Here is an 18427-nt window from a genome sequence, read left to right as displayed (position 1 = left end):
CTCATTATACTGTATTAACTACTACTGAGGTAACACACAGCTCATTATACTGTATTAACTACTGAGGTAACACACAGCTCATTATACTGTATTAACTACTACTGAGGTAACACACAGCTCATTATACTGTATTAACTACTACTGAGGTAACACACAGCTCATTATACTGTATTAACTACTACGAGGTAACACACAGCTCATTATACTGTATTAACTACTACTGAGGTAACACACAGCTCATTATACTGTATTAACTACTACTGAGGTAACACACAGCTCATTATACTGTATTAACTACTACTGAGGTAACACACAGCTCATTATACTGTATTAACTACTGAGGTAACACACAGCTCATTATACTGTATTAACTACTGAGGTAACACACAGCTCATTATACTGTATTAACTACTACTGAGGTAACACACAGCTCATTATACTGTATTAACTACTCGAGGTAACACACAGCTCATTATACTGTATTAACTACTACTGAGGTAACACAGCTCATTATACTGTATTAACTACTACTGAGGTAACACACAGCTCATTATACTGTATTAACTACTACTGAGGTAACACACAGCTCATAATACTGCATTAACTACTACTGAGGTAACACACAGCTCATTATACTGTATTAACTACTACTGAGGTAACACACAGCTCATTATCACTGTATAACTACTACTGAGGTAACACACAGCTCATTATACTGTATTAACTACTACTGAGGTAACCAGCTCATTATACTGCATTAACTACTGAGGTAACACAGCTCATTATACTGTATTACTACTGAGGTAACACACAGCTCATTATACTGTATTAACTACTACTGAGGTAACACACAGCTCATTATACTGTATTAACTACTGAGGTAACACACAGCTCATTATACTGTATTAACTACTACTGAGGTAACACACAGCTCATTATACTGTATTAACTACTACTGAGGTAACACACAGCTCATTATACTGTATTAACTACTACTGAGGTAACACACAGCTCATTATACTGTATTAACTACTACTGAGGTAACACACAGCTCATTATCCTGTATTAACTACTACTGAGGTAACACACAGCTCATTATACTGCATTAATACTACTGAGGTAACACACAGCTCATTATACTCGTATTAACTACTACTGAGGTAATACACAGCTCATTATACTGTATTAACTACTACTGAGGTAACACACAGCTCATTATACTGTATTAACTACTGAGGTAACACACAGCTCATTATACTGTATTAACTACTACTGAGGTAACACACAGCTCATTATACTGTATTAACTACTACTGAGGTAACACACAGCTCATTATACTGTATTAACTACTACTGAGGTAACACACAGCTCATTATACTGTATTAACTACTACTGAGGTAACACACAGCTCATTATACTGTATTAACTACTACTGAGGTAACACACAGCTCATTATACTGTATTAACTACTACTGAGGTAACACACAGCTCATTATACTGTATTAACTACTACTGAGGTAACACACAGCTCATTATACTGTATTAACTACTACAGGAACACACAGCTCATTATACTGTATTAACTACTACTGAGGTAACACACAGCTCATTATACTGTATTAACTACTACTGAGGTAACACACAGCTCATTATACTGTATTAACTACTACTGAGGTAACACACGCTCATTATACTGTATTAACTACTGAGGTAACACACAGCTCATTATACTGTATTAACTACTACTGAGGTAACACACAGCTCATTATACTGTAACTACTGAGGGTAACACACAGCTCATTATACTGTATTAACTACTACTGAGGTAACACACAGCTCATTATACTGTATTAACTACTACTGAGGTAACACACAGCTCATTATACTGCATTAACTTTACTGAGGTAACACACAGCTCATTATACTATATTAACTACTACTGAGGTAACACACAGCTCATTATACTGTATTACACTACTGAGGTAACACACAGCTCATTATACTGCATTAACTACTACTGAGGTAAACACAAGCTCATTATACTGTATTAACTACTACTGAGGTAACACACAGCTCATTATAATGTATTAACTACTACTGAGGTAACACACAGCTCATTATACTGTATTAACTACTACTGAGGTAACACACAGCTCATTATACTGTATACTACTACTGAGGTAACACAGCTCATTATACTGTATTAACTACTACTGAGGTAACACACAGCTCATTATACTGTATTAACTACTACTGAGGTAACACACAGCTCATTATACTGTATTAACTACTACTGAGGTAACACACAGCTCATTATACTGTATTAACTACTACTGAGGTAACACACAGCTCATTATACTGTATTAACTACTACTGAGGTAACACACAGCTCAATATCTGTATTAACTAATGAGGTAACACACAGCTGATTATACTGTATTAACTACTACAGGGGTAACACAGTCATATTATTACTTGACAATCACGGAGGTAACACACAGCCACAGCACATTACTCAACTCACTGAGGTAACACACAGCTCATTATACTGTATTAACTACTCTGAGGTAACACACAGCTCATTATACTGTATTAACTACTGAGGTAACACACAGCTCATTATACTGTATTAACTACTACTGAGGTAACACACAGCTCATTATACTGTATTAACTACTGAGGTAACACACAGCTCATTATACTGTATTAACTACTATGAGGTAACACACAGCTCATTATACTGTATTAACTACTACTGAGGTAACTACACAGCTCATTATACTGTATTAACTACTACTGAGTAACACACAGCTTATTATCCTGTATTAACTACTACTGAGGTAACACACAGCTCATTATACTGTATTAACTACTACTGAGGTAACACAAAGCTCATTATACTGTATTAACTACTACTGAGGTAACACACAGCTCATTATACTGTATTAACTACTACTGAGGTAACACACAGCTCATTATACTGTATTAACTACTACTGAGGTAACACACAGCTCATTATACGTATGATAACTACTAGAGGTAACACACAGCTCATTATACTGTATTAACTACTACTGAGGTAACACACAGCTCATTATACTGTATTAACTACTACTGAGGTAACACACAGCTCATTATACTGTATTAACTACTACTGAGGTAACACACAGCTCATTATACTGCATTAACTACTAGAGGTAACACACAGCTCATTATACTGTATTAACTACTACTGAGGTAACACACAGCTCATTATCCTGTATTAACTACTGAGGTAACACACAGCTCATTATACTGCATTAACTACTACTGAGGTAACACACAGCTCATTATACTGTATTAACTACTACTGAGGTAACACAGCTCATTATACATGTATTAACTACTACGAGGTAAACACAGCTCATTATACTGTATTACCTACTACTGAGGTAACACACAGCTCAGTATACTGTATTAACTACTGAGGTAACACAAGCTCATTATACTGTATTAACTACTACGAGGTAACACACAGCTCATTATACTGTATTACTACTACTGAGGTAACACACAGCTCATTATACTGTATAACTACTGAGGTAAACACACAGCCATTATACCATTAACTACTACTGAGGTAACACACAGCTCATTATACTGTATTAACTACTACTGAGGTAACACACAGCTCATTATACTGCATTAACTACTACTGAGGTAACACACAGCTCATTATCTGTATTAACTACTACTGAGGTAACACACAGCTCATTATACTGTATTAACTACTACTGAGGTAACACACAGCTCATTATACTGCATTAACTACTACTGAGGTAACACACAGCTCATTATACTGTATTAACTACTACTGAGGTAACACACAGCTCATTATACTGTATTAACTACTACTGAGGTAACACACAGCTCATTATACTGTATTAACTACTACTGAGGTAACACACAGCTTATTATACTGTATTAACTACTACTGAGGTAACACACAGCTCATTATACTGTATTAACTACTACTGAGGTAACACACAGCTCATTATACTGTATTAACTACTACTGAGGTAACACACAGCTCATTATACTGCATTAACTACTCTGAGGTAACACACAGCTCATTATACTGTATTAACTACTACTGAGGTAACACACAGCTCATTATACTGTATTAACTACTGAGGTAACACACAGCTCATTATACTGTATTAACTACTACTGAGGTAACACACAGCTCATTATACTGTATTAACTACTACTGAGGTAACACACAGCTCATTATAATGTATTAACTACTACTGAGGTAACACACAGCTCATTATACTGTATTATCTACTACTGAGGTAACACACAGCTCATTATACTGTATTAACTACTGAGGTAACACACAGCTCATTATACTGTATTAACTACTACTGAGGTAACACACAGCTCATTATACTGTATTAACTACTGAGGTAACACACAGCTCATTATACTGTATTAACTACTACTGAGGTAACACACAGCTCATTATACTGTATTAACTACTACTGAGGTAACACACAGCTCATTATACTGTATTAACTACTACTGAGGTAACACACAGCTCATTATACTGTATTAACTACTACTGAGGTAACACACAGCTCATTATACTGTATTAACTACTACTGCGGTAACACACAGCTCATAATACTGCATTAACTAGTACTGAGGTAACACACAGCTCATTATACTGTATTAACTACTTTACTGAGGGTAACACACAGCTCATTATACTGTATTAACTACTGGGTAGTAACACACAGCTCATTATACTGTATTAACTACTACTGAGGTAACACACAGCTCATTATACTGTATTAACTACTACTGAGGTAACACACAGCTCATTATACTGTATTAACTACTACTGAGGTAACACACAGCTCATTATACTGTATTAACTACTACGAGGTAACACACAGCTCATTATACTGTATTAACTACTACGAGGTAACACACAGCTCATTATACTGTATTAACTACTGAGGTAATACACAGCTCATTATACTGTATTAACTACTACTGAGGTAACACACAGCTCATTATACTGTATTAACTACTACTGAGGTAACACACAGCTCATTATACTGCATTAACTACTGAGGTAACACACAGCTCATTATACTATATTAACTACTACTGCGGTAACACACAGCTCATTATCCTGTATTAACTACTGAGGTAACACACAGCTCATTATACTGCATTAACTACTACTGAGGTAATACACAGCTCATTATACTGTATTAACTACTACTGAGGTAACACACAGCTCATTATAATGTATTAACTACTACTGAGGTAACACACAGCTCATTATACTGTATTAACTACTACTGAGGTAACACACAGCTCATTATACTGTATTAACTACTACTGAGGTAACACACAGCTCATTATACTGTATTAACTACTACTGAGGTAACACACAGCTCATTATACTGTATTAACTACTTGAGGTAACACACAGCTCATTATACTGTATTAACTACTACTGAGGTAACACACAGCTCATTATACTGTATTAACTACTACTGAGGTAACACACAGCTCATTATACTGTATTAACTACTGTTGATAATCACAATTTTACTGGAGAACTGAGACCAAGTAGAGACTTTGGACAGGGTGGATATGGTATAATAAAGGCAGTTTATTCAGAGGTAAAGATATCTGGAATCGCGTGCACGGACTCGTTCGTCAAACTCTTAGGGAGCTATCTGAAGAGAGCCCCCGAAACATTGTGTGCAGACATTTTATGCAATAAATTATGTAGGTTGAATCTAGTAGTTCTGATCTTCTGATTGGTCCTGATGAGTTGGGCGAGGTCCCCTCCAGGCTAGTGTCACTGTTGCATTGGCTCTGAGTAGAGTTCTCTGTCTTCAAATGTTCAGCCTAAAAGAGGGGATTTTGTGTGTGTGTGTGTGTGTGTGTGTTAACAGTGATGATGTGTGTGTGTGTGTGTGTGTGTGTGTGTGTGTGTTAACAGTGATGATGTGTGTGTGTGTTCTCAAGGGAAGACTCGAGGGGAGCAACCAGTGATTGTGGCCTGTGGCGTGGGTGTTGTCCTTGACAAGATATGGTTCTCTGTCCATTGTTCTTGCATAGGAACAGCATTGATTGAAAACAAACGCCCAACACAAAATGGGTCATGCACAAGATTTTAGTCAGACCAAGCTATAACAAATATATTTACTACGACACTACTGAGGTAACACACAGCTCATTATACTGTATTAACTACTACTGAGGTAACACACAGCTCAGTATACTGTATTAACTACTGAGGTAACACACAGCTCATTATACTGTATTAACTACTACTGAGGTAACACACAGCTCATTATACTGTATTAACTACTACTGAGGTAACACACAGCTCATTATAATGTATTAACTACTACTGAGGTAACACACAGCTCATTATACTGTATTAACTACTGAGGTAACACACAGCTCATTATACTATATTAACTACTACTGAGGTAACACACAGCTTATTATACTGTATTAACTACTGAGGTAACACACAGCTCATTATAATGTATTAACTACTGAGGTAACACACAGCTCATTATACTGTATTAACTACTACTGAGGTAACACACAGCTCATTATAATGTATTAACTACTACTGAGGTAACACACAGCTCATTATACTGTATTAACTACTTTTTTTTTTTTTTTTTTTTCACCTTTATTTAACCAGGTAAGCCAGTTGAGAACAGGTTCTCATTTACAACTGCGACCTGGCCAAGATAAAGCATAGTAGTGCAATAACAAAAAAAAACAACAACACAGAGTTACATATGGGGTAAAAAAACAAAGTCAGAAATACAACAGAAAATATATATACAGTGTGTGCAAATGTAGCAAGTTATGGAGGTAAGGCAGTAAATAGGCTATAGTGCAGAATAATTACAATAGTATTAACACTGGAATGCTAGATGTGCAAGAGATTATGTGCAAATAGAGATACTGGGGGTGCAAAAGAGCAAAATAAATAACAATATAGGGATGAGGTAGTTGGGTGGGCTAATTTCAGATGGGCTGTGTACAGGTGCAGTGATCGGTAAGGTGCTCTGACAACTGATGCTTAAAGTTATTGAGGGAGATAAGAGTCTCTAGCTTCAGAGATTTTTGCAATTCGTTCCAGTCATTGGCAGCAGAGAACTGGAAGGAATGGCGGCCAAAGGAGGTGTTGGCTTTGGGAATGACCAGTGAGATATACCTGCTGGAGCGCAGACTACGGGTGGGTGCTGCTATGGTGACCAATGAGCTAAAATAAGGCGGGGATTTGCCTAGCAGTGATTTATAGATGGCCTGGAGCCAGTGGGTTTGACGACGAACATGTAGTGAGGACCAGCCAACAAGAGCGTACAGGTCACAGTGGTGGGTAGTGTATGGGGCTTTGGAGACAAAACGGATGGCACTGTGATAGACTACATCCAATTTGCTGAGTAGAGTGTTGGAGGCTATTTTGTAAATGACATCGCCAAGTCAAGGATCGGTAGGATAGTCGGTTTTACGAGGGCATGTTTGGCAGCATGAGTGAAGGAGGCTTTGTTGCGAAATAGGAAGCCGATTCTAGATTTAACTTTGGATTGGAGATTCTTTATGTGAGTCTGGAAGTTGAGTTTACAGTCTAACCAGACACCTAGGTATTTGTAGTTGTCCACATACTCTAGGTCAGACCCGCGAGAGTGGTGATTCTAGTCGGGTGGGCGGGTGCCAGCAGCGTTCGATTGAAAAGCATGCATTTAGTTTTACTAGTGTTTAAGAGCAGTTGGAGGCTACTGAAGGATTGTTGTATGGCATTGAAGCTCGTTTGGAGGTTTGTGCTTAACACAGTGTCCAATGAAGGGCCAGATGTATACAAAATGGTGTCGTCTGCGTAGAGGTGGATCTGAGAGTCACCAGCAGCAAGAGCGACATCATTGATATACACGGAGAAAAGTGTCGGCCCAAGAATTGAACCCTGTGGCACCCCCATAGAGACTGCCATAGGTCCAGACAACAGGCCCTCCGATTTGACACACTGAACTCTATCTGAGAAGTAGTTGGTGAACCAGGCGAGGCAGTCATTTGAGAAACCAAGGTAACACACAGCTCATTATACTGTATTAACTACTGAGGTAACACACAGCTCATTATACTATATTAACTACTACTGAGGTAACACACAGCTCATTATACTGTATTAACTACTGAGGTAACACACAGCTTATTATACTGTATTAACTACTGAGGTAACACACAGCTCATTATAATGTATTAACTACTGAGGTAACACACAGCTCATTATACTGTATTAACTACTACTGAGGTAACACACAGCTATTACAATGTATTAACTAATACTGAGGTAACACACAGCTCATTATAATGTATTAACTACTACTGAGGTAACACACAGCTCATTATACAGTATTATCTACTACTGAGGTAACACAGTTCATTATTACAGTATCATACTACTGAGGTAACACACAGCTCATTATACTGTATTAACTACTACTGAGGTAACACACAGCTCATTATACTGTATTAACTACTGAGGTAACACACAGCTCATTATACTGTATTAACTACTACTGAGGTAACACACAGCTCATTATACTGTATTAACTACTACTGAGGTAACACACAGCTCATTATACTGTATTAACTACTACTGAGGTAACACACAGCTCATTATACTGCATTAACTACTACTGAGGTAACACACAGCTCATTATACTGTATTAACTACTACTGAGGTAACACACAGCTCATTATACTGTATTATCTACTACTGAGGTAACACACAGCTCATTATACTGTATTAACTACTACTGAGGTAACACACAGCTCATTATACTGTATTAACTACTACTGAGGTAACACACAGCTCATTATACTGTATTAACTACTACTGAGGTAACACATAGCTCATTATACTGTATTAACTACTACTGAGGTAACACACAGCTCATTATATGTATTAACCATACTGAGGTAACACACAGCTCATTATACTGTATTAACTGAGGTAACACACAGCTTATTAACTGTATAACTACTGAGGTAACACACACCTATTATACTGTATTAACTACTGGAGGTACACCATCATTATACTGTATTAACTACTACTGAGGTAACACACAGCTCGTTATGTATTAATATGAGGTAACACACAGCTCATTATCCTGTATTAACTACTACTGAGGTAACACACAGCTCATAATACTGCATTAACTACTACTGAGGTAACACATAGCTCATTATACTGTATTAACTACTACTGAGGTAACACACATCTCATTATCCTGTATTAACTAGTACTGAGGTAACACACAGCTCATTATACTGTATTAACTACTACGAGGTAACACACAGCTCATTATACTGTATTAACTACTACTGAGGTAACACACAGCTCATTATACTGTATTAACTACTGAGGTAACACACAGCTCATTATACTGTATTAACTACTCTGAGGTAACACACAGCTCATTATACTGTATTAACTACTACTGAGGTAACACACAGCTCATTATACTGTATTAACTACTACTGAGGTAACACACAGCTCATTATACTGTATTAACTACTACTGAGGTAACACACAGCTCATTATACTGTATTAACTACTACTGAGGTAACACACAGCTCATTATACTGTATTAACTACTACTGAGGTAACACACAGCTCATTATACTGTATTAACTACTACTGAGGTAACACACAGCTCATTATACTGTATTAACTACTACTGAGGTAACACACAGCTCATTATACTGTATTAACTACTGAGGTAACACACAGCTCATTATACTGTATTAACTACTGAGGTAACACACAGCTCATTATACTGTATTAACTACTACTGAGGTAACACACAGCTCATTATACTGTATTAACTACTGAGGTAACACACAGCTCATTATACTGTATTAACTACTACTGAGGTAACACACAGCTCATTATACTGCATTAACTACTACTGAGGTAACACACAGCTCATTATACTGTATTAACTACTAGAGGTAACACACAGCTCATTATACTGTATTAACTACTACTGAGGTAACATACAGCTCATTATACTGTATTAACTACTGAGGTAACACACAGCTCATTATACTGTATTAACTACTACTGAGGTAACACACAGCTTATTATGCTGTATTAACCACTACTGAGGCAACACACAGCTCATTATACTGTATTAACTACTACTGAGGTAACACACAGCCCATTATATGTATTAACTACTAGAGGTAACACACAGCTCATTATACTGTATTAACACACTGAGGAACACACAGCTCATTATACTGTATTAACTACTGAGGTAACACACAGCTCATTATACTGTATTAACTACTGAGGGTCAACACAGCTCATTATACTGTATTAACTACTACTGAGGTAACACACAGCTCATTATACTGTATTAACTACTACTGAGGTAACACACAGCTCATTATATATGTATTAACTACTACTGAGGATAACACACAGCTCATTATACTGTATTAACTACTACTGAGGTAACACACAGCTCATTATACTGTATTAACTACTACTGAGGTAACACACAGCTCATTATACTGCATTAATACTACTGAGGTAACACACAGCTCATTATACTGTATTAACTACTACTGAGGTAACACACAGCTCATTATACTGTATTAACTACTACTGAGGTAACACACAGCTCATTATACTGTATTAACTACTACTGAGGTAACACACAGCTCATTATACTGTATTAACTACTACTGAGGTAACACACAGCTCATTATACTGTATTAACTACTACTGAGGTAACACACAGCTCATTATACTGTATTAACTACTACTGAGGTAACACACAGCTCATTATACTGTATTAACTACTACTGAGGTAACACACAGCTCATTATACTGTATTAACTACTGAGGTAACACACAGCTCATTATACTATATTAACTACTACTGAGGTAACACACAGCTCATTATACTGTATTAACTACTGAGGTAACACACAGCTTATTATACTGTATTAACTACTGAGGTAACACACAGCTCATTATAATGTATTAACTACTGAGGTAACACACAGCTCATTATACTGTATTAACTACTACTGAGGTAACACACAGCTCATTATAATGTATTAACTACTACTGAGGTAACACACAGCTCATTATACTGTATTAACTACTACTGAGGTAACACACAGCTCATTATACTGTATTAACTACTACTGAGGTAACACACAGCTCATTATAATGTATTAACTACTGAGGTAACACACAGCTCATTATACTATATTAACTACTACTGAGGTAACACACAGCTCATTATACTGTATTAACTACTACTGAGGTAACACACAGCTCATTATACTGTATTAACTACTACGAGGTAACACACAGCTCATTATACTGTATTAACTACTGAGGTAACACACAGCTCATTATACTGTATTAACTACTACTGAGGTAACACACAGCTCATTATACTGTATTAACTACTACTGAGGTAACACACAGCTCATTATACTGTATTAACTACTACTGAGGTAACACACAGCTCATTATACTGTATTAACTACTACTGAGGTAACACACAGCTCATTATACTGTATTAACTACTACTGAGGTAACACACAGCTCATTATACTGTATTAACTACTACTGAGGTAACACACAGCTCATTATACTGTATTAACTACTACTGAGGTAACACACAGCTCATTATACTGTATTAACTACACTGAGGTAACACACATCTCATTATCCTGTATTAACTAGTACTGAGGTAACACACAGCTCATTATACTATATTAACTACTACTGAGGTAACACACAGCTCATTATACTGCATTAACTACTACTGAGGTAGCACACAGCTCATTATACTGTATTAACTACTACTGAGGTAACACACAGCTCATTATACTGTATTAACTACTGAGGTAACACACAGCTCATTATACTGTATTAACTACTGAGGTAACACACAGCTCATTATACTGTATTAACTACTACGAGGTACACACAGCTCATTATACTGTATTAACTACTGAGGTAACACACAGCTCATTATACTGTATTAACTACTACTGAGGTAACACACAGCTCATTATACTGTATTAACTACTACTGAGGTAACACACAGCTCATTATACTGTATTAATACTACTGAGGTAACACACAGCTTATTATACTGTATTAACTACTACTGAGGTAACACACAGCTCATTATACTGCATTAACTACTACTGAGGTAACACAGCTCATTATACTGTATTAACTACTGAGGTAACACACAGCTCATTATACTGTATTAACTACTGAGGTAACACACAGCTCATTATACTGTATTAACTACTACTGAGGTAACACACAGCTCATTATACTGTATTAACTACTACTGAGGTAACACACAGCTCATTATACTGTATTAACTACTACTGAGGTAACACACAGCTCATTATACTGTATTAACTACTGAGGTAACACACAGCTCATTATACTGTATTAACTACTACTGAGGTAACACACAGCTTATTATACTGTATTAACTACTGAGGTAACACACAGCTCATTATACTGTATTAACTACTGAGGTAACACACAGCTCATTATACTGTATTAACTACTCTGAGGTAACACACAGCTCATTATACTGTATTAACTACTACTGAGGTAACACACAGCTCATTATACTGTATTAACTACTACTGAGGTAACACACAGCTCATTATACTGTATTAACTACTAGAGGTAACACACAGCTCATTATACTGCATTAACTACTACTGAGGTAACACACAGCTCATTATACTGTATTAACTACTGAGGTAACACACAGCTCATTATACTGTATTAACTACTACTGAGGTAACACACAGCTCATTATACTGTATCTAACTACTGAGGTAACACACAGCTCATTATACTGTATTAACTACTGAGGTAACACACAGCTTATTATACTGTATTAACTACTAGGTAACACACAGCTCATTATACTGTATTAACTACTGAGGTAACACACAGCTCATTATACTGTATTAAACTACTACTGAGGTAACACACAGACTTCGCGCATTGTAATAACTACTACTGAGGTAACACACAGCTCATTATACTGTATTAACTCACTGAGGTACACACAGCTCATTACAGTAATACTGTATTAACATCTACTGAGGACACAGCTCATTATACTGTATTAACTTACTGAGGTAACACACAGCTCATTATACTGTATTAACTACTACTGAGGTAACACACAGCTCATTATACTGTATTAACTACTACTGAGGTAACACACAGCTCATTAACCTGTATTAACTACTACTGAGGTAACACACAGCTTATTATACTGCATTAACTACTACTGAGGTAACACAGCTTATTATACTGTATTAACTACTGAGGTAACACACAGCTCATTATACTGTATTAACTACTACTGAGGTAACACACAGCTCATTATAATGTATTAACTACTACTGAGGTAACACACAGCTCATTATACTGTATTAACTACTACTGAGGTAACACACAGCTCATTATACTGTATTAACTACTACTGAGGTAACACACAGCTCATTATACTGTATTAACTACTACTGAGGTAACACACAGCTCATTATACTGTATTAACTACTACTGAGGTAACACACAGCTCATTATACTGTATTAACTACTGAGGTAACACACAGCTCATTATACTGTATTAACTACTGAGGTAACACACAGCTCATTATACTGTATTAACTACTGAGGTAACACACAGCTCATTATACTGTATTAACTACTACTGAGGTAACACACAGCTCATTATACTGTATTAACTACTACTGAGGTAACACACAGCTCATTATACTGTATTAACTACTACTGAGGTAACACACAGCTCATTATACTGTATTAACTACTACTGAGGTAACACACAGCTCATTATACTGTATTAACTACTATGAGGTAACACACGCTAATACCATTATACTGTATTAACTACTGAGGTAACACACAGCTCATTATACTGTATTACTACTACTGAGGTAACACACAGCTCATTATACTGTATTAACTACTACTGAGGTAACACACAGCTCATTATACTGTAGTTAACTACTACTGAGGTAACACACAGCTCATTATACTGTATTAACTACTACTGAGGTAACACACAGCTCATTATACTGTATTAACTACTACTATGTAACACACAGCTCATTATACTGTATTAACTACTATGAGGTAACAACAGCGTTAATTAGTTGTATTAACTACTGAGGTAACACACAGCTCATTATACTGTATTAACTACTACTGAGGTAACACACAGCTCATTATACTGTATTAACTACGAGGTAACACACAGCTCATTATACTGTATTACTACTACTGAGGTAACACTACAGCTCATTATACTGTATTAACTACCTACTGAGGTAACACCGCTCATTATACTATATTAACTACTACTGAGGTAACACACAGCTCATTATACTGTATTATCACTACTGATACACCGTCATTATATCTGTATTAACTACTACTGAGTCCCCTCATTATCTGTAGTAACCTTTTGTACCACATTTATCTTTACAATGTCCTTAAATTACATACTCCTGTAAAGTCCTCTGGATAAGAGCGTCTGCTAAATGACTAAAATGTAAAAAAATTTAAATACTGTATTAACTACTACTGAGGTAACACACAGCTCATTATACTGTATTAACTACTACTGAGGTAACACACAGCTCATTATACTGTATTAACTACTACTGAGGTAACACACAGCTAATTATACTGTATTAACTACTACTGAGGTAACACACAGCTCATTATACTGCATTAACTACTACTGAAACACACACGCTCATTATCTGTAGCCATCACTACTGAGGCCCCTTGCAGCTCATTATACTGTATTATCTACTACTGAGGTACACACAGCTCATTATACTGTATTAACTACTACTGAGTAACTTTGTCATTATACTGTATTAACTATTACTGAGGTAACACACACTCATTATACCAGGTATTAACTACTACTGAGGTAACACACATTTCATTATACTGTATTAACTACTGAGTAACACACGCTCATTATCACTGCATTAACTACTACTGAGTCAATACCTGCAGCTCATTATACTGTATTAACTACTACTGAGGTACACACATTTTATCTGCATTAACTACTACTGAGTACACACGTCTTATTGTATTAACTATACTGAGTTACCCACTCTTATTGTTTAACTTTTGTAACCTCTTATTGCTTATTTTCTTTTCTTTTACCTTTACACCTCTCATTATACTGTATTACTACTACTGTTACCCTCATTATACTGTATTAACTACTACTGAGGTAACACACAGCTCTTATACTGTAATTACTACTACTGAGTACACACCTCTTATACTGCATTAACTACTACTGGGGTAACACACAGCTCATTATACTGTACTTAACTACTACTGAGGTAACCCCTCATATCCTGTATTTCTACTACTGAGTCTTTTACTGTATTAACTACTACTGATACCACAGCTCATTATTTTTAACTATACTAGGTACACACAGCTCATTATACTGTATTAACTACTACTGGGGTAACACACCTCATTATACTTTTACTACTACTGAGGTACCACCTCATTATACTGTGTTATCTACTACTGGGTACCCTCATTATATGTTTAACTACTAGGTACCCAGCTTATTTACTGTATTAACTATATTCTATTATTGTATTCTTGTCCTCTTTTTTACTACTTGTCTCTTATCCTGTATTAACTACTGAGGTAACACACCTCTTAATATGCATTTCTCTACATATACTCATTATACTGTATTAACTACTACTATCCCTTATCTGTATTAACTATACTGAGGTACACACACTCATTATACTATATTAACTACTACTGAGGTTCCTCATTATACTGCATTAACTACTACTGGTAGCACACTGCTCATTATAATGTATTAACTACTACTGAGGTAACACATAGCTCATTATACTGTATTAACTACTGAGGTAACACACAGCTCATTATACGTATTAACTACTCTGAGGTAACACACCTCTTATATGTTTAACTACTGAGGTAACACACAGCTCATTATACTGTATTAACTACTACTGAGGTAATACACAGCTCATTATACTGTATTAACTACTACTGGGTAACACACGCTCATTATCTGCATTAACTACTACTGAGGTAACACACAGCTCATTATCCTGTATTAACTACTACTGAGGTAACACACAGCTCATTATACTGTATTAACTACTACTGAGGTAACACACACTCATTCTCTGTATTAACTACTACTGAGGTAACACACAGCTCATTATACTGTATTAACTACTACTGAGGTAACACACAAGCTCATTATACTGTATTAACTACTACTGAGGTAACACACAGCTCATTATACTGTATTAACTACTAGAGGTAACACACAGCTCATTATACTGTATTAACTACTGAGGTAACACACAGCTCATTATCCTGTATTAACTACTGAGGTAACACACAGCTCATTATACTGTATTAACTACTACTGAGGTAACTCACAGCTCATTATACTGTATTAACTACTACTGAGGTAACACACAGCTCATTATACTGTATTAACTACTGAGGTAACACACAGCTCATTATCCTGTATTAACTACTGAGGTAACACACAGCTCATTATACTGTATTAACTACTACTGAGGTAACACACAGCTCATTATTTTACATTTAAGTCATTTAGCAGACGCTCTTATCCAGAGCGACTTACAGTTAGTGAATACATACAGTGGGGAAAAAAAGTATTTAGTCAGCCACCAATTGTGCAAGTTCTCCCACTTAAAAAGATGAGAGAGGCCTGTAATTTTCATCATAGGTACACGTCAACTATTACAGACAAATTGAGAAAAAATATTCCAGAAAATCACATTGTAGGATTTTTAATGAATTTATTTGCAAATTATGGTGGAAAATAAGTATTTGGTCACCTACAAACAAGCAAGATTTCTGGCTCTCACACACCTGTAACTTCTTCTTTAAGAGGCTCCTCTGTCCTCCACTCGTTACCTGTATTAATGGCACCTGTTTGAACTTGTTATCAGTATAAAAGACACCTGTCCACAACCTCAAACAGTCACACTCCAAGCTCTACTATGGCCAAGACCAAAGAGCTGTCAAAGGACACCAGAAACAAAATTGTAGACCTGCACCAGGCTGGGAAGACTGAATCTGCAATAGGTAAGCAGCTTAGTTTAAAGAAATCAACTGTGGGAAAAATTATTAGGAAATGGAAGACATACAAGACCACTGATAATCTCCCTCGATCTGGGGCTCCACGCAAGATCTCACCCCGTGGGGTCAAAATGATCACAAGAACGGTGAGCAAAAATCCCAGAACCACACGGGGGGACCAAGTGAATGACCTGCAGAGAGCTGGGACCAAAGTAACAAAGCCTACCATCAGTAACACAATACGCCGCCAGGGACTCAAATCCTGCAGTGCCAGACGTGTCCCCCTGCTTAAGCCAGTAGATGTCCAGGCCCGTCTGAAGTTTGCTAGAGTGCATTTGGATGATCCAGAAGAGGATTGGGAGAATGTCATATGGTCAGATTAAACCAAAATATAACTTTTTGGTAAAAACTAAACCTCGTCATGTTTGGAGGACAAAGAATGCTGAGTTGCATCCAAAGAACACCATACCTACTGTGAAGCATGGGGGTGGAAACATCATGCTTTGGGGCTGTTTTTCTGCAAAGGGACCAGGACGACTGATCCGTGTAAAGGAAAGAATGAATGGGGCCATGTATCGTGAGATTTTGAGTGAAAACCTCCTTCCAACAGCAAGGGCATTGAAGATGAAACGTGGCTGGGTCTTTCAGCATGACAATGATCCCAAACACACCGCCCGAGCAACGAAGGAGTGGCTTCGTAAGAAGCATTTCAAGGTCCTGGAGTGGCCTAGCCAGTCTCCAGATCTCAACCCCATAAAAAATATTTGGAGGGAGTTGAAAGTCTGTGTTGCCCAGCGACAGCCCCAAAACATCACTGCTCTAGAGGAGATCTGCATGGAGGAATGGGCCAAAATACCAGCAACAATGTGTGAAAACCTTGTGTAGACTTACAGAAAACGTTTGACCTGTGTCATTGCCAACAAAGGGTATAAAACAAAGTATTGAGAAACTTTTGTTATTGACCAAATACTTATTTTCCACCATAATTTGCAAATAAATTCATAAAAAATCCTACAATGTGATTTTCTGGATTTTTTTTCTCATTTTGTCTGTCATAGTTGATGTGTACCTATGATGAAAATTACAGGCCTCTCTCATCTTTTTAAGTGGGAGAACTTGCACAATTGGTGGCTGACT

At 36.6% G+C, this 18427-nt stretch overlaps 1 protein-coding gene across 1 annotated transcript in view; it reads left to right on the top strand.

Moving 5' to 3' along the window:
• LOC121534181 (basic immunoglobulin-like variable motif-containing protein) overlaps positions 1 to 18427 on the top strand; it is an 84471-nt gene that overhangs the window by 60594 nt on the left and 5450 nt on the right. The window lies entirely within an intron of this gene.

The sequence above is a fragment of the Coregonus clupeaformis genome, unplaced genomic scaffold (genome assembly GCF_020615455.1).
Source record: "Coregonus clupeaformis isolate EN_2021a unplaced genomic scaffold, ASM2061545v1 scaf0008, whole genome shotgun sequence".
In the NCBI taxonomy this organism is placed as follows: domain Eukaryota; kingdom Metazoa; phylum Chordata; class Actinopteri; order Salmoniformes; family Salmonidae; genus Coregonus; species Coregonus clupeaformis.
Note: the sequence above shows the minus strand (reverse complement) of the source record. Positions and strands in the feature narration are given on the sequence as shown.